The sequence below is a fragment of the Cervus elaphus genome, chromosome 20 (assembly GCF_910594005.1).
Source record: "Cervus elaphus chromosome 20, mCerEla1.1, whole genome shotgun sequence".
NCBI classification, from domain to species: Eukaryota; Metazoa; Chordata; class Mammalia; order Artiodactyla; family Cervidae; genus Cervus; species Cervus elaphus.
Genome location: NC_057834.1, coordinates 113,802,815 through 113,819,248, shown reverse-complemented (window position 1 = coordinate 113,819,248; position 16,434 = coordinate 113,802,815). Strand labels below are relative to the sequence as shown.

General features: G+C 45.9%; 1 pseudogene; it reads right to left on the bottom strand.

Annotated features, from left to right (window-relative positions):
* Positions 1-792: 792 nt before the first annotated feature.
* On the bottom strand, positions 793-13,962 carry LOC122676803 (annotated as a pseudogene).
* Between the last annotated feature and the right edge of the window lie 2,472 nt (positions 13,963-16,434).

Here is a 16,434-nt window from a genome sequence, read left to right as displayed (position 1 = left end):
CTGATGAAAATCCAAACATAATTTTATATACTTATTTTAAAGATTTCTGTGTTCACAGATTCCCAGAAAACATCTGTCAACTCATTTTATCTTTATCCTTTGGATTGGTAAGTTGATATCATATCTAACTAACTAATTTTCCTTGTGTAAGCCTATACTTTCTTAATCTTATTTTTTATATTTATTCATTTGTTTGGCTGCACCGGGTCTTAGATCCTGCACACAGGATCTTTGATCTTCATTATGGTGTGTAGGCTCTTTTAGTTACAGCGTGTGCATTCTAGTTCCCTGACTACATTGATTAAAAAGATGCATAATTTGAGAGTTGTGAGTTAAGTTTTATTTGGGGCAAAATCAGGACTGCAGCCCAGGAGGGAGCACCTCAGATAGCTCTGAGAGACTGCTCCAAAGATGCAGTCAGGGAAGGTCAATATATGAGATTTCAGTGAAGTGGGAGTTCGGTACAGTCAAGCTTACTTTGTAAAAGGTTTTCTGCTAGTCAGGAGGAGCTGATATCACCAGGAAGGGATTTAGTGCTTTTCTAGATATGAAGAGATATAAAGATTGTTATCATGAATCAGTTCCTGAAAATCTAACTGTCTAAACACCTGTTCCACCAGATTCCCTGGAGCACAGAGTGCCTCACTCCACCCTGACCTCCCTCTAGGGGAGGTGTTAAAGGTGGACAGCTGCAGCAGCACAGGGTTCAATCTCCACAGAGACAGATGGCAAATGCTTTGTTAGATGGGTAAAACTAAGGCACAAAGAGAGAGGTCAGCCTCAAAGTCTGTAGGAAGAGTCCAGTGCCTGAGTTCTTTCCAGCTGTGCTGTCCATCTGTGTGCCCTGAAAGCACTGCCTCCCAGCCACCCCACTGACCTTAGCAGACGCTAAGTTCCGACCCAGAACCCTCTCACCTCTATTCCTCGGTCAATGGCAACTTTGCTCAGCCGCACAGCGATGGGGGCCTAGGGAAAAGCAAGCGCTTGGTTGAGGAGGGGATCAGTTGGTGCTCACAGTTAGGCACACACGCTCCATGATGGCGGAAGAGGTCTGGGTAGAAATCCAGCTATTCTAGTGACAGTGTTTACTTTTGTTAGTGTTATACCTACTAATTAGCTGATGTTCCTTTTCAATAATGAAGGAAGCCTAACTGATGCCTAATCCTCCTAGTGCTGACCATCTGGAATTCTTGTCATTTAATACATCCCGCCAGCATGTACAACATACTCCACTGTACACATGCTTTCCCACCCACAGACTTATCTAATCGTCACAGGCTGCTCCCCATCCCTTCAGGATGGGTTTAAGTGAGGCTCAGGGTGGTGAAACACCTGGCCATGTTTGTCCAGTGAGTCAGTGGTGAAGCTTAGATCTGATTCCCAGTCACCTTCCCATTGCTGCTCCCTTCTCTACCCCTCTCATCTCAACAAATGCAAGCCTCCACTGAAAGCATGTTTTACCCCAGTAGGGTGAAAAAAGGTCAGTATTAGGAACTTGGACTTTGGAATCTGGCAGACCTGGGCTGAAATCCTGAGGGGTATTTTGTAGGGCCAGTTGGAAGCAAGAGCACCAAAGTGACCATCTTTGCCTCTTTGGTCTTGCTTCTAGTTATTTTGTGCCACTGCAGTTCTGGCTCTCCATCCCCCACCGCACTTCCAGGCAAGGAGTGCGTTTGCCTCCTATTTTGTTCACATTGTATTATTTGAAGGTTTTGTAAGACTTTATCAGGAAAAGAACAGTTTAAAAAGCCCGTTAGCATGGAAGGCGTAAATTAAAAACTAGCTACATAAAGATAAAAGAACTTCAGACTGGGAAAAATACCACAGATTCAAGCAAAAATCAAGAACCGGGAAAATAGATTTGTGATATTGTGACAGAGCTTTTCCTTTACAAAAAGTGGTATAATTTTTTTTTAAGCATTCACACAGTATGGAAAGGTAGTTGAAAAAACAGACATGAGGTATGCTCAGCTTTACATTTAAAGAAACATAAATAAAACAGTTAGGTGCTCCTTTTCACCTCACGCTTGGAAACTGTAAAAGGTTGGTAATGCCCATTATTATTGAGATTTAGGAAACAAGTATTTGCATACATAACTGAATGGTGAGTGAACTGGTACAATGCTTCAGGAGGACAATTTGACAAGAACAGGCAAATTAGATAGATGCCCATGCTCTTTCATGTAACTCCACATAGGCATCTGCCCTACAGATGCACTTTCAGGAGTATACACTAAGATGTCCAAAGTTATGCATTCCAGCTATTTTTCAGGAGCTTAAAGATGTCAATAATGTGATGTCCTCATTGGAGTACTGGTTAAATGATGGCACACCCATACCATTAATGAAAAAGTGTGCAGTTTAAATGAAGAGGTTAGTAAGTATGTGCTGAAATGGGTAACTCTCCAGATATTAGGTGAAAAAAGGAAGCTGCATAGTGCTGTGTATATTATTCCATTTGTGTAGAAGGTGTTGGTATGATGTGTCTTTGGGGAGAAGGGTCAAGAGAATGGAGAACTTCACTTTTTGTTTTATACTTTTCCATACTTATTGAATTCTTTTCTGTGCATAGTTTATGTTTTTAAACGTCAGTTAGAACTAGACTAGCCTTTAAAGATGTGTTCCTTGTCCCCTAAATTGTCGTAAAGGAATTTAGAATTATTAAATATGTGAGTATATGTGCACATTTTACATGTACAATGAAAATTTCTGGAAGAGTATGAAAACTGTTAACACTGGTCATCTCTGGGGAGTGTGACTGGGGAATTGAGGAATGTTTTGGTGACCAACTGTCCTGGTTTGCCAGTGACTGAAGTGTTGTTTTAGGATGTGAGACTTTTCACTTTGAACCTGGACAGCCCCAGGATAACAGGATCACCCTACTTTTGATTTTTACTCTATATCCTTTGATTTGCTTGTTATGAATGTGTATTATTTAACTACTGATTTCTCATCAGAGAAAATTAAAAACTATATAGCCATGTTGTCTCTGTGTTGAAAACACACATATTTATGTTTCTGAGTGTGTCTGTGCATGTATGCATAATTGTAGTTGAGCCTTGAACAGCCTGGAGCTTAGGGGAACTGATCATTCATGCCATAGAAAATCTGTACATAACTTTATAGCCAACCCTCCCTGTAAAGAGTTCTGCATCCACAAATTCAACCAACCTTGGATCATGTAGTACTGTAGTATGTATTTAGTGGGAAAAAAAAATCCATGTATAAGTGAACCTGCACAGTTCCAACCTGTGGTGTTCAAGGTAACACTGTGTGAAGTAGATCAATTAGAAATATGATGGATCATTTTATGTTATTTGGAAATGAGAACAGTGAGGCACAGTTGCTATAGGATGTTCCATTCCTTTGGTGTTCCATGGAAAATGTAGCCAAATCCATATTCCTAGTGTAAAGTATATTTACCCCTTAAAGGGAAAATCTGAGTGTTAATTTGTGGAGCTTGTGTTTATTGACAGACTCTTTTGGTCTGAAGGAGATGGGAATACCAGACCATCTGACCTGTCTCTTGAGAAACCTGTATGCAGGTCGGGAAGCAACAGTTAGAACTGGACATGGAACAACAGACTGGTTCCAAATAGGAAAAGGAGTATGTCAAGGCTGTATATTGTCACCCTGCTTATTTAACTTATATGCAGAGTACATCATGAGAAACGCTGGGCTGGAAGAAGCACAAGCTGGAATCAAGATTGCTGGGAGAAATATCAATAACCTCAGATATGCAGATGACACCACCCTTATGGCAGAGAGTGAAGAGGAACTAAAAAGCCTCTTGATGAAAGTGAAAGAGGAGAGTGAAAAAGTTGGCTTAAAGCTTAACATTTAGAAAATGGCATGGCATTTAGAAAATGACCAGATCATGGCATCTGGTCCCATCACCTCATGGGAAATAGATGGGGAGACAGTGGAAACAGTGTCAGACTTTATTTTTTTGGGCTCCAAAGTCATTGCAGATGGTGACTGCAGCCATGAAATTAAAAGACGCTTACTCCTTGGAAGGAAAGTAATGACCAATTTAGACAGCATATTAAAAAGCAGAGACATTACTTTGCCAACAAAGGTCCGTCTGGTCAAGGCTATGGTTTTTCCAGTGGTCATGTATGGATGTGAGTGTTGGACTGTGAAGAAAGCTGAGCGCCGAAAAATTGTTGCTTTTGAACTATGGTGTTGGAGAAGACTCTTGAGAGTCCCTTGGACTGCAAGGAGATCCAACCAGTCCATCCTAAAAGAGATAAGTCCTGGGTGTTCATTGGAAGGACTGATGCTGAAGCTGAAACTCCAATACTTTGGCCACCTCATGCAAAGAGCTGACTCATTGGAAAAGACCCTGATGCTGGGAGGGATTGGGGGCAGGAGGAGAAGGGGGAGACAGAGGATGAGATGGCTGGATGGCATCACTGACTCGATGGGCATGAGTTTGAGTAAACTCCGGGAGTTTGTGATGGACAGGGAGGCCTGGCGTGCTGCGATTCACGGGGTTGCAAAGAGTCAGATACGACTGAGCAACTGAACTGAACTTTGGGCTGTAGGGCTTCCCTGGTGGCTCAGACAGTAAAGAGTCTGTCTGCAATGTGGGAGACTTGGGTTTGATCCCTGAGTTGGGAAGATCCCCTGGAGAAGAAATGGCAACCCACTCCAGTGCTCTTGCCTGGAAAATTCCATAGATGGAGGAGCCTGGTAGGCTACAGTCCACGGGGTCGCAAAGAGTCAGACACGACTGAGAGACTTCACTTTCTTTTTGGGGTGTATGTAATTTCTTGAGCATTTTGACTCCCTGATCTTGGTAGTTTCCCCACTAGAGGGCAGGCATCTACCACAGTATCTCTTGCACTCACCTCAGGGAGGAGCCTGGTAGGCTGCAGTCAACGGGGTCGCTAAGATCCGGACACGACTAAGCGACTTCACTTTCATTTTCACTTTCACGCATTCGAGAAGGAAATGGCAACCCACTCCAGTATTCTTGCCTGGAGAATCCCAGGGACGGGGGAGCCTGGTGGGCTGCGGTCTATGGGGTAGCACAGAGTCGGACACGACTGAAGTGACTTAGCAACAGCATAGGGAATCTTAATACTTGGCACTCAGTGGCACTCAGTAACTCCCCTGGAAGTTAAACAGGTTGCATCAGAATGTCCCAGCATTTGCATTAGTGATATTCTAGTACTAGTTTTCGGTATGATGTTGATTTGGTGTAGAAAGTGAAAGTCCATCAGTTGTGTCCAACTCTGCAAATTCTCCAGGCCAGAATACAGGAGTGGGTAGCCTTTCCCTTCTCCAGGGGATCTTCCCAACCCAGGGATCACATCCAGCTCTCCTGCATCGCAGGCAGATTCTTTACCAGCTGAGCCACAAGGGAAGCCCAAGACTACTGGAGGGGGTAGCCTATCCCTCCTGTAGCGGATCTTACCAACTGAGGAATCGAATAGTGGTCTCCTGCATTGCAGGCGATTCTTTACCAACTGAGCTATTAGGGAAGTCCCTTGGTGTAGAAAGCTACTTTTAAATAATGAAATACTAGTAATTAAAAAAATACCATTATTTCATATGGAAAAATCTGAAGCCTGAATCATCTTGAGATCAAGTTCAAAGTCCCAGTTATTTATTTTATGCAAAAAGACAAGCCCTATACAAATAGGCGCCCCTCACTCCATGGAAGTGTAATCAGCTACTACCCTGAGTTACTCAGAGTTTTGTATCAGTTGAGAGACTTTCTGACCAAGTATAAGAGAAACACGACATCAGTAAAATAAACAGCATCTGACTCTCCATTTATATGTGATGAAACTATAAACAAGAAATGAAGACAAAACAAATGCTTTTAAACCAAACTTACCATCAGTTTTTATAGTCCTTGCCCTCAAGTAACTAAGCAAGTAAGTAAGTAAAGATATCAAAATTATAAAAAGAGGCAGGATTATTTAAAGGGAGACTTTTTTTCTCCTAAAATAACTCTTTTTTACTTTTTGTGATTAATTCAAATACTTTTCTGTTAATAATATTAAAATGATAGAATATAGTTAACATTTTTATATTTGACCTTTGTCATATGTCTTTAATTTTTTGTATTTGAAATCCATTAAAGATTTAGTTTGTTCTTTAAAAATTTTCTCATGTTCTGCATTCTTTAAAATACTAGTTATTATATGTATTTCTGTATTATGCAGAATGAATGCCAAAATAGTGTCTGTCTTTGTGGTGGTGCATTCACTTTCTTTTACTTTGATGAGCAGTCACTTAACTTTGTTGGATCTGTTATAGCACAGACACGACAGGGATAATCACCTCAACTTGATTGTTCTAACATTGGGACACTGGATTGTTAGTACCCAGGATTGTTTGCGTCTGATTGTGTCTGAAGGATGAGGGTGCGCCATATGGGCTCAGTCAGTATTACAACTTAACAAAACCTGGCTCCATTTCAGCTGCTTGCCTATCTTTGTGGAAACTTGGGACCTCCCTCTGGCTCTCAGAGAAGTGAGAAGCCAGTGGAGCCTCTCAGATACTTGGAGACTACATGTAGGCAGATACTTGGAGATTACCTGTAGGCAGGGCCTAACCTACTCCCTGGGTACCTAAACTTTTGGGGAGACTATGCTAATAGGCTATTTGAATTAACAAAAATGTATGGGTCTTAACATATGTCCTATATCATGTATTTCAAGTGCTTTTCCACCACGTAGTGTGGTTGAAAGATGGGCTGGTAGTTCTTTATCTGCTTAAGAATCTTGCATTTTCAATTTTGGGACACATTCATGCTTTACTGTCCAGTACAATAGCCAGCAGCCAAATGTGTCTATTAGCATTAAAATATGGGAACTGTAATTGAGAAATTAAAATTTTAATTTAAGTAATGTGGCTAGTGGGGCTTCCCAGGTAGCTCAAGGGTAAAAAACTGCTTGGCAAGCAGGAGCCTCGGGTTCAGTCCCTGGGTTGGGAAGATCCCCTGAAGAAGGAAATGGTAGCCCACTCCAGTATTCTTGCTGGTAAAATACCATGGACAAGAGGAGTCTGGTGGGCTACAGTCTGTGGGGTCACACAGAGTTGGACATAGCAACCAAACATGTGGCTAGTGACTGCCTTAGTGGATGGCACAGATAGAGATCATTTGCATCATCTCAGGAAGTTCTGTTTTACAGGCTGTTCTGAGGATTTTCAAGCTTAATTGATCCCAGCCCCTCAGAACTCAATTTTCACTTTAACTTAAAATCTGATTTAGTATTATTTACTAGATGGCTGAATGGAAGCAAAACTACAAAAGATGGTTAATTTTATAAATCTGGGGAAATGGACTTTGTGTGGTTGCATGAGACGTCCTTGCCCCCGGCATCCCCGTCCATGACCCCAGTGGCTCAGGCCCGCTCGGGCAGGATCTCCTGGGCCAGGGCTCGGGCCCGGCAGTAGGCGGTATTGTCCTCCTCATTCTGGGCCACAGCGTGGTTCACCAGCCCCAGAGCCTGGGCCTGCGCCCCACTCAGTCGTTGGCTGTGAAGATGAGCTCCTTCGCCAGGGCCACCCCCAGGCATCGAGGCAGCCTCTGAGTCCCTCCTGCCAGGATGGAGTAGGGGTGGTGAATCCTCATGGGACATGGGGGCCCAGAGGAGGCCCTGGCTGGGAGTCAGCCAAGACCTCTCAGAGGACGAGATTGGGAAGAACTGTTAGGGGTTAGGCTGTTGGGAAGAACCCAGAACATAGGGCAAGAGAGGAAAGTAGGGAATTATGCTGGATAGAGTGGTGTTGAACAGGTAGAGGATGGATGGTGTGTGTTATTACCTGCTCCTGGGAGGAGCCCTCGGGTGGTCTCGATCAGCCCCATGACAGCCGAGGAAGCTGCTTAGACAAAACAGAGTGAAGCCCCCACCCTGTCTTCTAGCACCAGTCCCTGAGGATAAGAGACACTCTGGGCTCTGCTCACCCCTCCAGCCAACACTTCCCTCACGGAGCGGCCATAGCCAGACCTCTCCAGTAGCTGCCTTTGGAAGAGCCCTAGTCTGGAAGTCAGGAGGCCCAACACTCACCCTACTTCCACAACTCACTGAGCAACTCTCTTAGCCTTTCTGAGCCTCATGGACGGGGAAAAAATTGATAACCTCTCTTTTACCTGCTTTATAGAACTGTTTAGGATTAAGTGAGGTCATGGTGCTTGGAACAAGGACGGGTTCCTGGATGGTGCCCTGTACCTATTTGTAAATTAAGGGATTCTCTGTCTCATGCTTCCTTAGCTCAGGTCTGGCCTAGAGTGTCAGTGACTCCTGCTTCCACCAGTTTCCCCCCAGGCTTTTGGTCAGCCGGAAATTTTCCTGTATTCTGATACACATCCTTTTTTCTGAGTTGCACTTCCTGTGAGAAGCCCTCCTTGAGTGTCCCACCCCATAGGCTTCTCCTGAATTCCCTCAACATGGTCCCTGTGAACCATGCAGTATGGGAGGGAGGGGTTTACATTCACCTCCTACCCACCAATCCCTTCAAGTTAGCTCCCCTAAACACAGGCAGGTGAGAACCAGAGTTGGTGCTATGACCTGCCCTGGTATTTGATGGCTTCTCTTTGTTATGCATCATGTGGATATAAAGTCCCTCTATGCCTGGGGCTACATGTTAAAAAAAAGATGAAAAGTTCTTGCTTGGTGGCACGAGAAAGTGTGGCACCATTATGGCACTCAAATCTTCTCTGATCTGCTCTAAAAAGGGCACACCTAACCACCAAGTCAGCAAGGTTAAAGCAATCAGTTATCTTCATCCTCCCTGCCCTCCACGTTTCGAAGTTCAGTTTCTTTGATCTACTACTGCAAGCCTTTGTGGATTCTGATAGAACTACTGTAGGGCACTGTTCCTGCCCAGTCATGCTTATGATTAACTGGGCATGTAGCAGACTGCCCTCCTGGCTCACCTTTGTTCACAACATGATCGATAAAGCTGGCTTGGACAGAACTGGAAGACTGAAGAGATACGTTTGTCCCCAACCTTCGCTCTCTATGTTCTTTCTAGTTGTGTCAGCAGTTGCCCTGGGGTTGGCATGAGCAGTCCTGAGCTGAGGGCAGCTGACTCTGAGAAGGGACGAGCCCTGTAGTAGTCAGGGGCTGGGCGGTGAGGGGGGAGCCACTACCGCCTGAATTCCTTGGCCCCCACTTTGCCTTTAGTTCTGGGGTTTGTTGGCAAGCTGAGAGCAGTGGCTGACTGCAGAGTCCCCAGAATCAGCTTGTGTCGCTCACTCTTCCCTCCCACCCTCCCACACCTCTCGCTGTACCCGGTACCTGCCACTCGGAGGTCACAGGCCAGGGCAAGTTCCAGGCCTCCACCCAAGGCAAACCCGTCCACAGCGGCAATGGTGGGTGCAGGGAAGGCTGCTGTGGAGACAAAGGACGACGGCTCAGCCTGCGAGGCCCTGGTAGGACCAGGACAGTGTCTCAGGGTAGGAGACGGTCTAGCTGGTTGTGACAGAAGGCTTCATTGGCCCCAAGCTTGGGGACCTCTCCTGGTACCTCAGCCGGGTTATCTTAGCAGTCAGTTTTCCCACTGGGGAAAGTTGTGGGATCAGCTGGGGATCAGGAGTGGGGAGGTGGATGGGCAGGGTGATGCCTGGTCAGGCCCACCCTCCTGTGGGCCTCCCCGGGACCAACCTTTTTGCTCTCCCTTCTCATTCTGTGTGCTGGGAGCAGAACTGAATCCGACACGGGGAACGCAGACAGGCAAACAGGTGATGACGACTCAGGGTGATCAGTGATCTGAGAAAGGAAGCTTGGATGATGGGCCAGGGGTGGCTTCCTGGAGGAGGAGGCACTGGTGGTCTTAAAGAATGCATAAACAGTTCAGATGGCCTAGGAGGGATATTCCAGAAAAAGGAACAAGCATTTGTCAAAGCCTGCAAGCATGCTTGCTTAAAGTTGACCCTGGCATGGCCAGGCTTGTACCCTGAGCACAGGGGCTGGGGGTCAGATCTAGCAGGGCACTAATGCTGGGGAGCCAGTGCCCTGTGGACCCTTGTGACACCCTCCTCCTTGTAGAATTCCTTGTCCCTGCCCCCTCTCCCTGGGAGAATCATCTCTCCATAGAGCTCACAACAGAAACCATTCTCTCTTTAGAATATGGTGGATTGGTGAGACTGGGATCAGCAGAACCACTGAATGTCCTCCTCCCCCCCACTCCAGAACCCTCACCAATCTCAGTCATCAGGCCTCGGAGCCACTGGACAAAGACCCCCTCTTCTGCTGCACTCATCTGCTCCCGCTCCTTCAGGTCTGCACCTGCAGATGCAAGGGTGACAGTCCTTGGGAAATGACCTGGCACTGAATCCCAGGCTGTCAAAGGATCCAGCAATGGAAACCTGAAGAGAAGCAGCCAGAGAGGAAAGAAAAACACCAAGAAAACTCAGCCAGGGAAGTCCAGGAGGGAGGAGGGTGGTCAAAAAAAGAGAGACACAACAACAACAAAAAGATAAATTAGATTTCATCAAAATTAAAAACTAGTGCATCAAAAGACACTATCAAGAGAGCAAAGACAACCCACGAATGGAAGGAAATACTGGCAAATCATACATCTGGTAAGGAACTGATATCTAGGATATATAAAGACTTCCTACAACTGAAAACAAATACAAAGGACTTCCCTGGTGGTCCAGTGGTTAAGACTACATGATTCCACTGCAAGGGACATGGTTTGATCCCTGGGTGGGGCACTAAGATAATGCAAGCTGTGCAGAGTGGCAAAACGAAACAAAACAAAACACAAAAAACCTCACAAAGGACTTGAATATACATTTCGCCAAGGAAAATAAGCCAGTGGGATTTCCCTGCTAGTCCAGTTGCTAAGATTCTGGCTTTCTATTGCAGGTGGCCCGAGTTCGATCCCTAGTTGGGGAACTAGAGCGCTCGTGCCAGAACTAAGAGGTGGCTTGTCACAATGAAGACTGAAGATCCTGCATCCCTCAAATCAGACCTAGTGCAGCCAAATAAATATTTAAAAAAGAAGATAAGCCAGTAAGCACTGGAAAGTGTGTTCAACATCATTGGGGAAATGCAAATAAAAACCACAAAAGGATATTGCTATGTACCCATTCAGACGGTTATTATAAACAACAAACAAAAAAGTGTTGACATTGGTGTGGAGAACTCTGATGAATGTAAAATGATACAGCTGCTGTGAAAAATATTTTGGTGCTTCCTTCCTCCCAAAGTTCAACATAGGATTACGATATGGTCCAGCCACTTTACTCCTAAGTATATGTCCCAAAGAATTGAAAGCAAGGACTCAAGCAGATACGAGCACACCAATGTTCATAGCAGTATTAATCACAATAGCCAAAATGTGGGAACCACCCAAGTCCATCAACAGATGGCTAAACAAAATGTGGAATATATGTGTGAAAGGGAATATTATTCATTTGTAAAAAGGATAGAAATTCTGCAGTATGCTACAACATGGATGAACATGAAGTACATGATGCTAAGTGAAATAAGCAAGCCATGAAAGGACAAATGTATGATTCTACTTGTATGACACAGAGTAGGCAAATTTGTAAAGATAGACAGTAGAATGGAGGTTACTGGGTGTTAGGAAAATGGGGAGGAATTGCTTAATGAGTACATAGTTTACTGAGATGAGGGAATAGTTTTTGAAATGGGTAGTGGTGATTGTTGAATAACCTTGTGAATGTACTTAATGCCAGTGAATTTTACACTTCAGAGTGATTCAAATATAAATTTTGTGTAATGTATATATTTGTGACAACTCAAAAAATACATTAAATAGTAATAAAATTTTATTAACTATTTTTTCCTGTTTTATTGAGAAATAATTGGCATACATCAGGTATAATTATTTTTTAAAAGAAGGGCTTGGTGGGGGAGGCTGAAAGGTCAAGTAGATGAGGAGTGAGTGCAGGGACAGTGGCGTGGGGGTGCACAGGGTCCTGGGTGAGAGAAGACGGTGGAGGGTCATCGGAGATCAGATGGCAGGAGCCTGAGTCACGAATAAGGGGTGAACACAGTCTCTGCAAGTCCTCGATTATGTGAGTCAGTTGGGAGAGCCCTTGGGAGTCTGATTAGTCCTAGCCCCTCAATGACAAATGGGGAAACTGAGGCCCAGAGAGGGACAGGGACTAGCCCAAGATTCCAGGGCAAATCGGGGGCAGATTCAGACCTCCTGCATGCCCCCTACTTTCCTGTCCTTCGCTGGGGGGATGAGGAGCGGGGTTAACAGTCATGAAGTGACTGTGATGGAAGACGTCAGACCATGGGGGAGCCAAAGGAAGGGGCCGCAGTAGGAGGAGGGCCTCGATCAGGGTCGCGGGGTCAGGCAGACTGGTCTCATACTTCCCTTGCCACCTCCCTCCCCAAGCTGCTCACCGTGATCCTGGCAGTTGAGGTCTGGGGACTGAGCCACATGCCCTTGAAACCGCCTAAGAATCACTCGCTTCCCACCCTCGCCCTCTGCAGCCTCTTTCCGTCTCCCCAGTGCCCCTCCACAGCCACCCCAGAGTCAGTTCTTCGCTCAACTCTCCTTCACTTGCTTCTTGTTGTGGGCCAGGGATGCCGCATTTCTCATCTTTGAAAGGAAGTGCGTGGGGCTTGCCCTGTTGTGAGGACCAAATGGTGCAGAGACGTGGAAGAGTTTTTTGACAAGGGACTGAGATCTTGTAGGTGGGCGAAGGGGCAGTAAGTCAGTCCTGTCTTGGCCACAGACCTGGTGAGTGTCTTTGGAATCCACTTTCTCATTTCCTCAATGAAGGGTCAGAACAGAAAGAACAAGGATTTGGGGGTCAGAGAGGTCAAGTTCTAACTGAATTCTCACTAGCTGTGTTGCTCTAAGCAAGGAATTGCCCCTCCGCGTTCCCATCTTTCAGTGGGAGTGAGTCCTGTGCTGTGGTCGCTTCAGTCATGTCCGACTCTGTGACCCTGTGGACTGTAGCCCGCCAGGCTCCTCTGCCCATGGGGATTCTGCAGGCAAGAATACTGGAGTGGGTTGCAATTTCCTCCTCCAGGGGATGTACCCAACTCAGGATGGAACCCGTGTCTCCTGTGTCACCAGGCGGGTTCATTAGCAATAGCGCCACCTGGGAAGCCCTGACTCTTGTGCTAGAAATGACTGAAGTATCCCCTAAATGCAGGCCAGTGGGAGCCCTGCTGAGCCCCGGGTTGGGGGCAAGGAAGAAAACCCACCTGCTCAGAACACACCCTTCACTCCACTCCTGAAGATCAGGACACGCACTTGCCGGTCCTCCCAAAGCTGGGCCAGAGCTTCCAGCAGCTACAGAAAACACCTAATCAGATACCTCCCAGCTCAGCCCCAGCCCACCCTGGTGCCTGCCCTTACTCACCTGACTGACGAATATGTTCCCCAGGGAATTGCTCTCAGGTCTCGACCGGACCGTGTTATAGCTCTTAGATAAATCAGTGTTACCGCTCAGTGTTACAGCTCTATTTTATTTAGATAATGGCAGGAAAATCCATCTTCAAGGCATGAGGGCACGTCGATCCAAAGACGCGAAGAGAAGAGTGCCCCATAGCGTGGGAGAGAGAGAGAGAGAGAAGAGGACTTTGGTTCCTCTTTTTATATGTTTCTCTGTCCCTGGACCTGTCTTATGTAAATTGGGCCAGCCAGGAGTGTTGTTTGTTTTACCTGAGGTTCTCACCCCGGTCCTCGGACCTTCCTTTGTTCTATATTCGAGGGCTTTTCCCTTCCAGGTCTTTTAGCGACTGCCATTCTGGACTCCTTTTCCCTATTCTAACTACCTAACATTCCCCCCTCAAGAGATGGGAGGCCCAATTCTTTGGGAATAGGGACGTCGAGGTCTCTCTGGCTACTTCCTGCTGAACTGGGATGGCGAGGGGCATTGGGCCTCTCCCTCTTGCTAGTCTCAAGCCTCAGAGTCCTCGTAGTGGTGTCCACCTAAGGGTGAGTGATATTTTCTGTGGTCAGCTGTAGTTTTACATCTTTGTTGAACTGGCACTGCATGTTGCAGCTTGACCTGGGCAGAGACAAGACAGGTTAGACAATTGACAGTACATGGAACAATCATTAGCATCATCAGTATGGCATAACAAGGACTAGTAGGGGCATTAGCCAATTTTAAATTTACATCGCCAGGATGGCTCAGGTCTCTCCTTGTTCTGAGATCAGAAGATCTATCTCCTGTCTGTTTTGGAGTATTATTTCTGCCAAGCTGTGTTGGCTCTTTAGAACTGTCTTGAGAAATCTTATCCCCAGAGACCAGATTTTGGGGTTGTTTATTAGAATGGCACTCATTTGTAGTCCTGAATAGGTAGCTGAGATCTCCCAGGGGCTCACAGGTGTATTGAGTGTCTTCTTCTGTTTTCTTCCATGGCTTGACTCGTGAGTAGTGAATCCACGAGTCGTGTCCTGGCACCTTGACTGCTATGGGAGTAGAAAGTGTTACAGGGTAGGGGCCCTTCCATGTGGGCTGGAGTTGAGCCTTTGGGGACCCATCTTTCCAGACTTTAATTAAGACTTGAGTCCCTGGAGCATATAGTGGTGACTCCTTAGAGTCTTTTGGGTCCTGGTTCATACCCCACAAGCGTATATCCTGTTGGAATTGCCTAATGGCCATGGTATAAGACTGGAGGGTCTGAACTTCTGGATCTAGGAAGAGGTCATTGACATAAACAAAAGGTCTCCTGTATAGCATCTCATAAGGACTAAAACCAACCTGTTCCTTAGGAGCAATACGGGTACGGAGGAGAGCTATTGGTAAAGCCTCCTTCCATCCCAGGAAGGTCTCTTGGGTTATCTTTTTTATTGCTGATTTTAAGAATTGGTTGGCTCTTTCTGCTTTTCCTGAAGACTGAGGCCTCCAGGCCCAATGGAGATAATAAGTAATGCCCAATGCTTTAGAGACTCCTTGGGTGATCTTAGAAGTAAATGATGTCCCATTGTCACTTTGTAATGACCTGGGTAGACCAAACCTTGGAATGATTTCATGGAGCAGTTTTTTTTTTTTTTTTTTACCACCTCCTCAGCCTTCTCAGTCTGGGTGGGAAAGCCTTCAATCCATCTTGTGAATGTATCTATCATGACTAATAGGTATTTATACCCTTGAGAAACTGGCATCTGGGTGAAGTCCATCTGCCAGTCCTCTCCTGGATAGGCCCTACATCTTTGGACAGGCTGGGCCAGCTGGGGTCTTCGAGCTCCTTGGGGGTTGTTTAATTGGCAAGTGGGACAAGAGGAGATCACTTGTCTTATAGTTGTTTGGAAGCCTGTTCCTCTGAAAGACCTTTCTAGTAATCTTTGGAGGGCCTTTTCTCCTAAATGAGTGGTGGCGTGTAAGGAGTTAACCAACTTCCATTGGAGGTTCCCAGGCAGAAAAAGGAGGCCCTCCTTTTGGAACCACCCCATACGATCTTCTTGAAAGCCCTCACTCTTAGCTTTAAGAGTTTCACCTTCAGTATATGAAGGAGTTTCTGGCAAGTTAGTCTGTGGAACTAAGGTGGCAATCCCTATTAGGTCATGGTTCTGTAATGCTGCTCTCTTAGCTGCCTTATCAGCTGCTTGGTGCCCTCGTGCCGCTTCAGTGCTCCCTTTTTGGTGTCCTTTACAGTGGGAGACTGAAACCTCAGTGGGCAGATGGACTGCCTCTAAGAGTCTAAGGATTTGATCACCATATTTGATTGGGGACCCTCGGGTGGTCAAATGGCCCCTTTCTTTCCAGATAGCTGCATGTGCATGTAGCATCAGAAAGGCATACTTGGAGTCAGTGTAAATGGCTATTCTTTTTCCTTTTCCCAGCTCTAAACCTCGAGTCAGGGCTATGAGCTCAGCTAATTGGGATGAAGGACCTGGTGGCAGAGGCTTAGCCTCTATGGTCTCAAAATTGGAGACTACTGCATATCTGGCTCTTCTTTTTCCATCCAAGACAAAATTGCTTCTGTCAGTGTATCACATTTCCTCAGGATTGGTCAGAGGATCTCCTGACAATCCCTCTCAGGGTTTTGTCCAGTGGTCCAAGGTTTTAGACAGGAGTGAAAGGGGAGAGAGCCCTTGGGGGTAGGTAGGAGGGTGGCTGGGTTAAGAACGTCACAAGGGGATATAGTGAGGCCTGGATTTTCCATCAGTATTACTTGATATCTGAGGATTCTTTGACCAGACATCCATAAATGGCCTCTCCCATTTAGGAGTTGTTTTACTTGGTGGCTGGTATAAATAGTTAATTTGCCCCCAAAGGAGAGTTTTAAAGCATCTTCTATCATGATTGCAATAGCTGCAAGATTTTGAAGGCAGGGGGGCCAGCCTTGGGCGGTGGGATCAAGTCTCTTGGATAAGTAAGCTACAGGCTGGGGCTCAGATCCCAACCTTTGAGTTAACACTCCCAAGGCTATTCCCTCTCTTTCATGGACATAAAGTTGGAATGCTTTTTTTGGATCTGGCAACCTCAAGGCAGGTGCCTGAGTTAAGGCCTGTTTTAGCGTA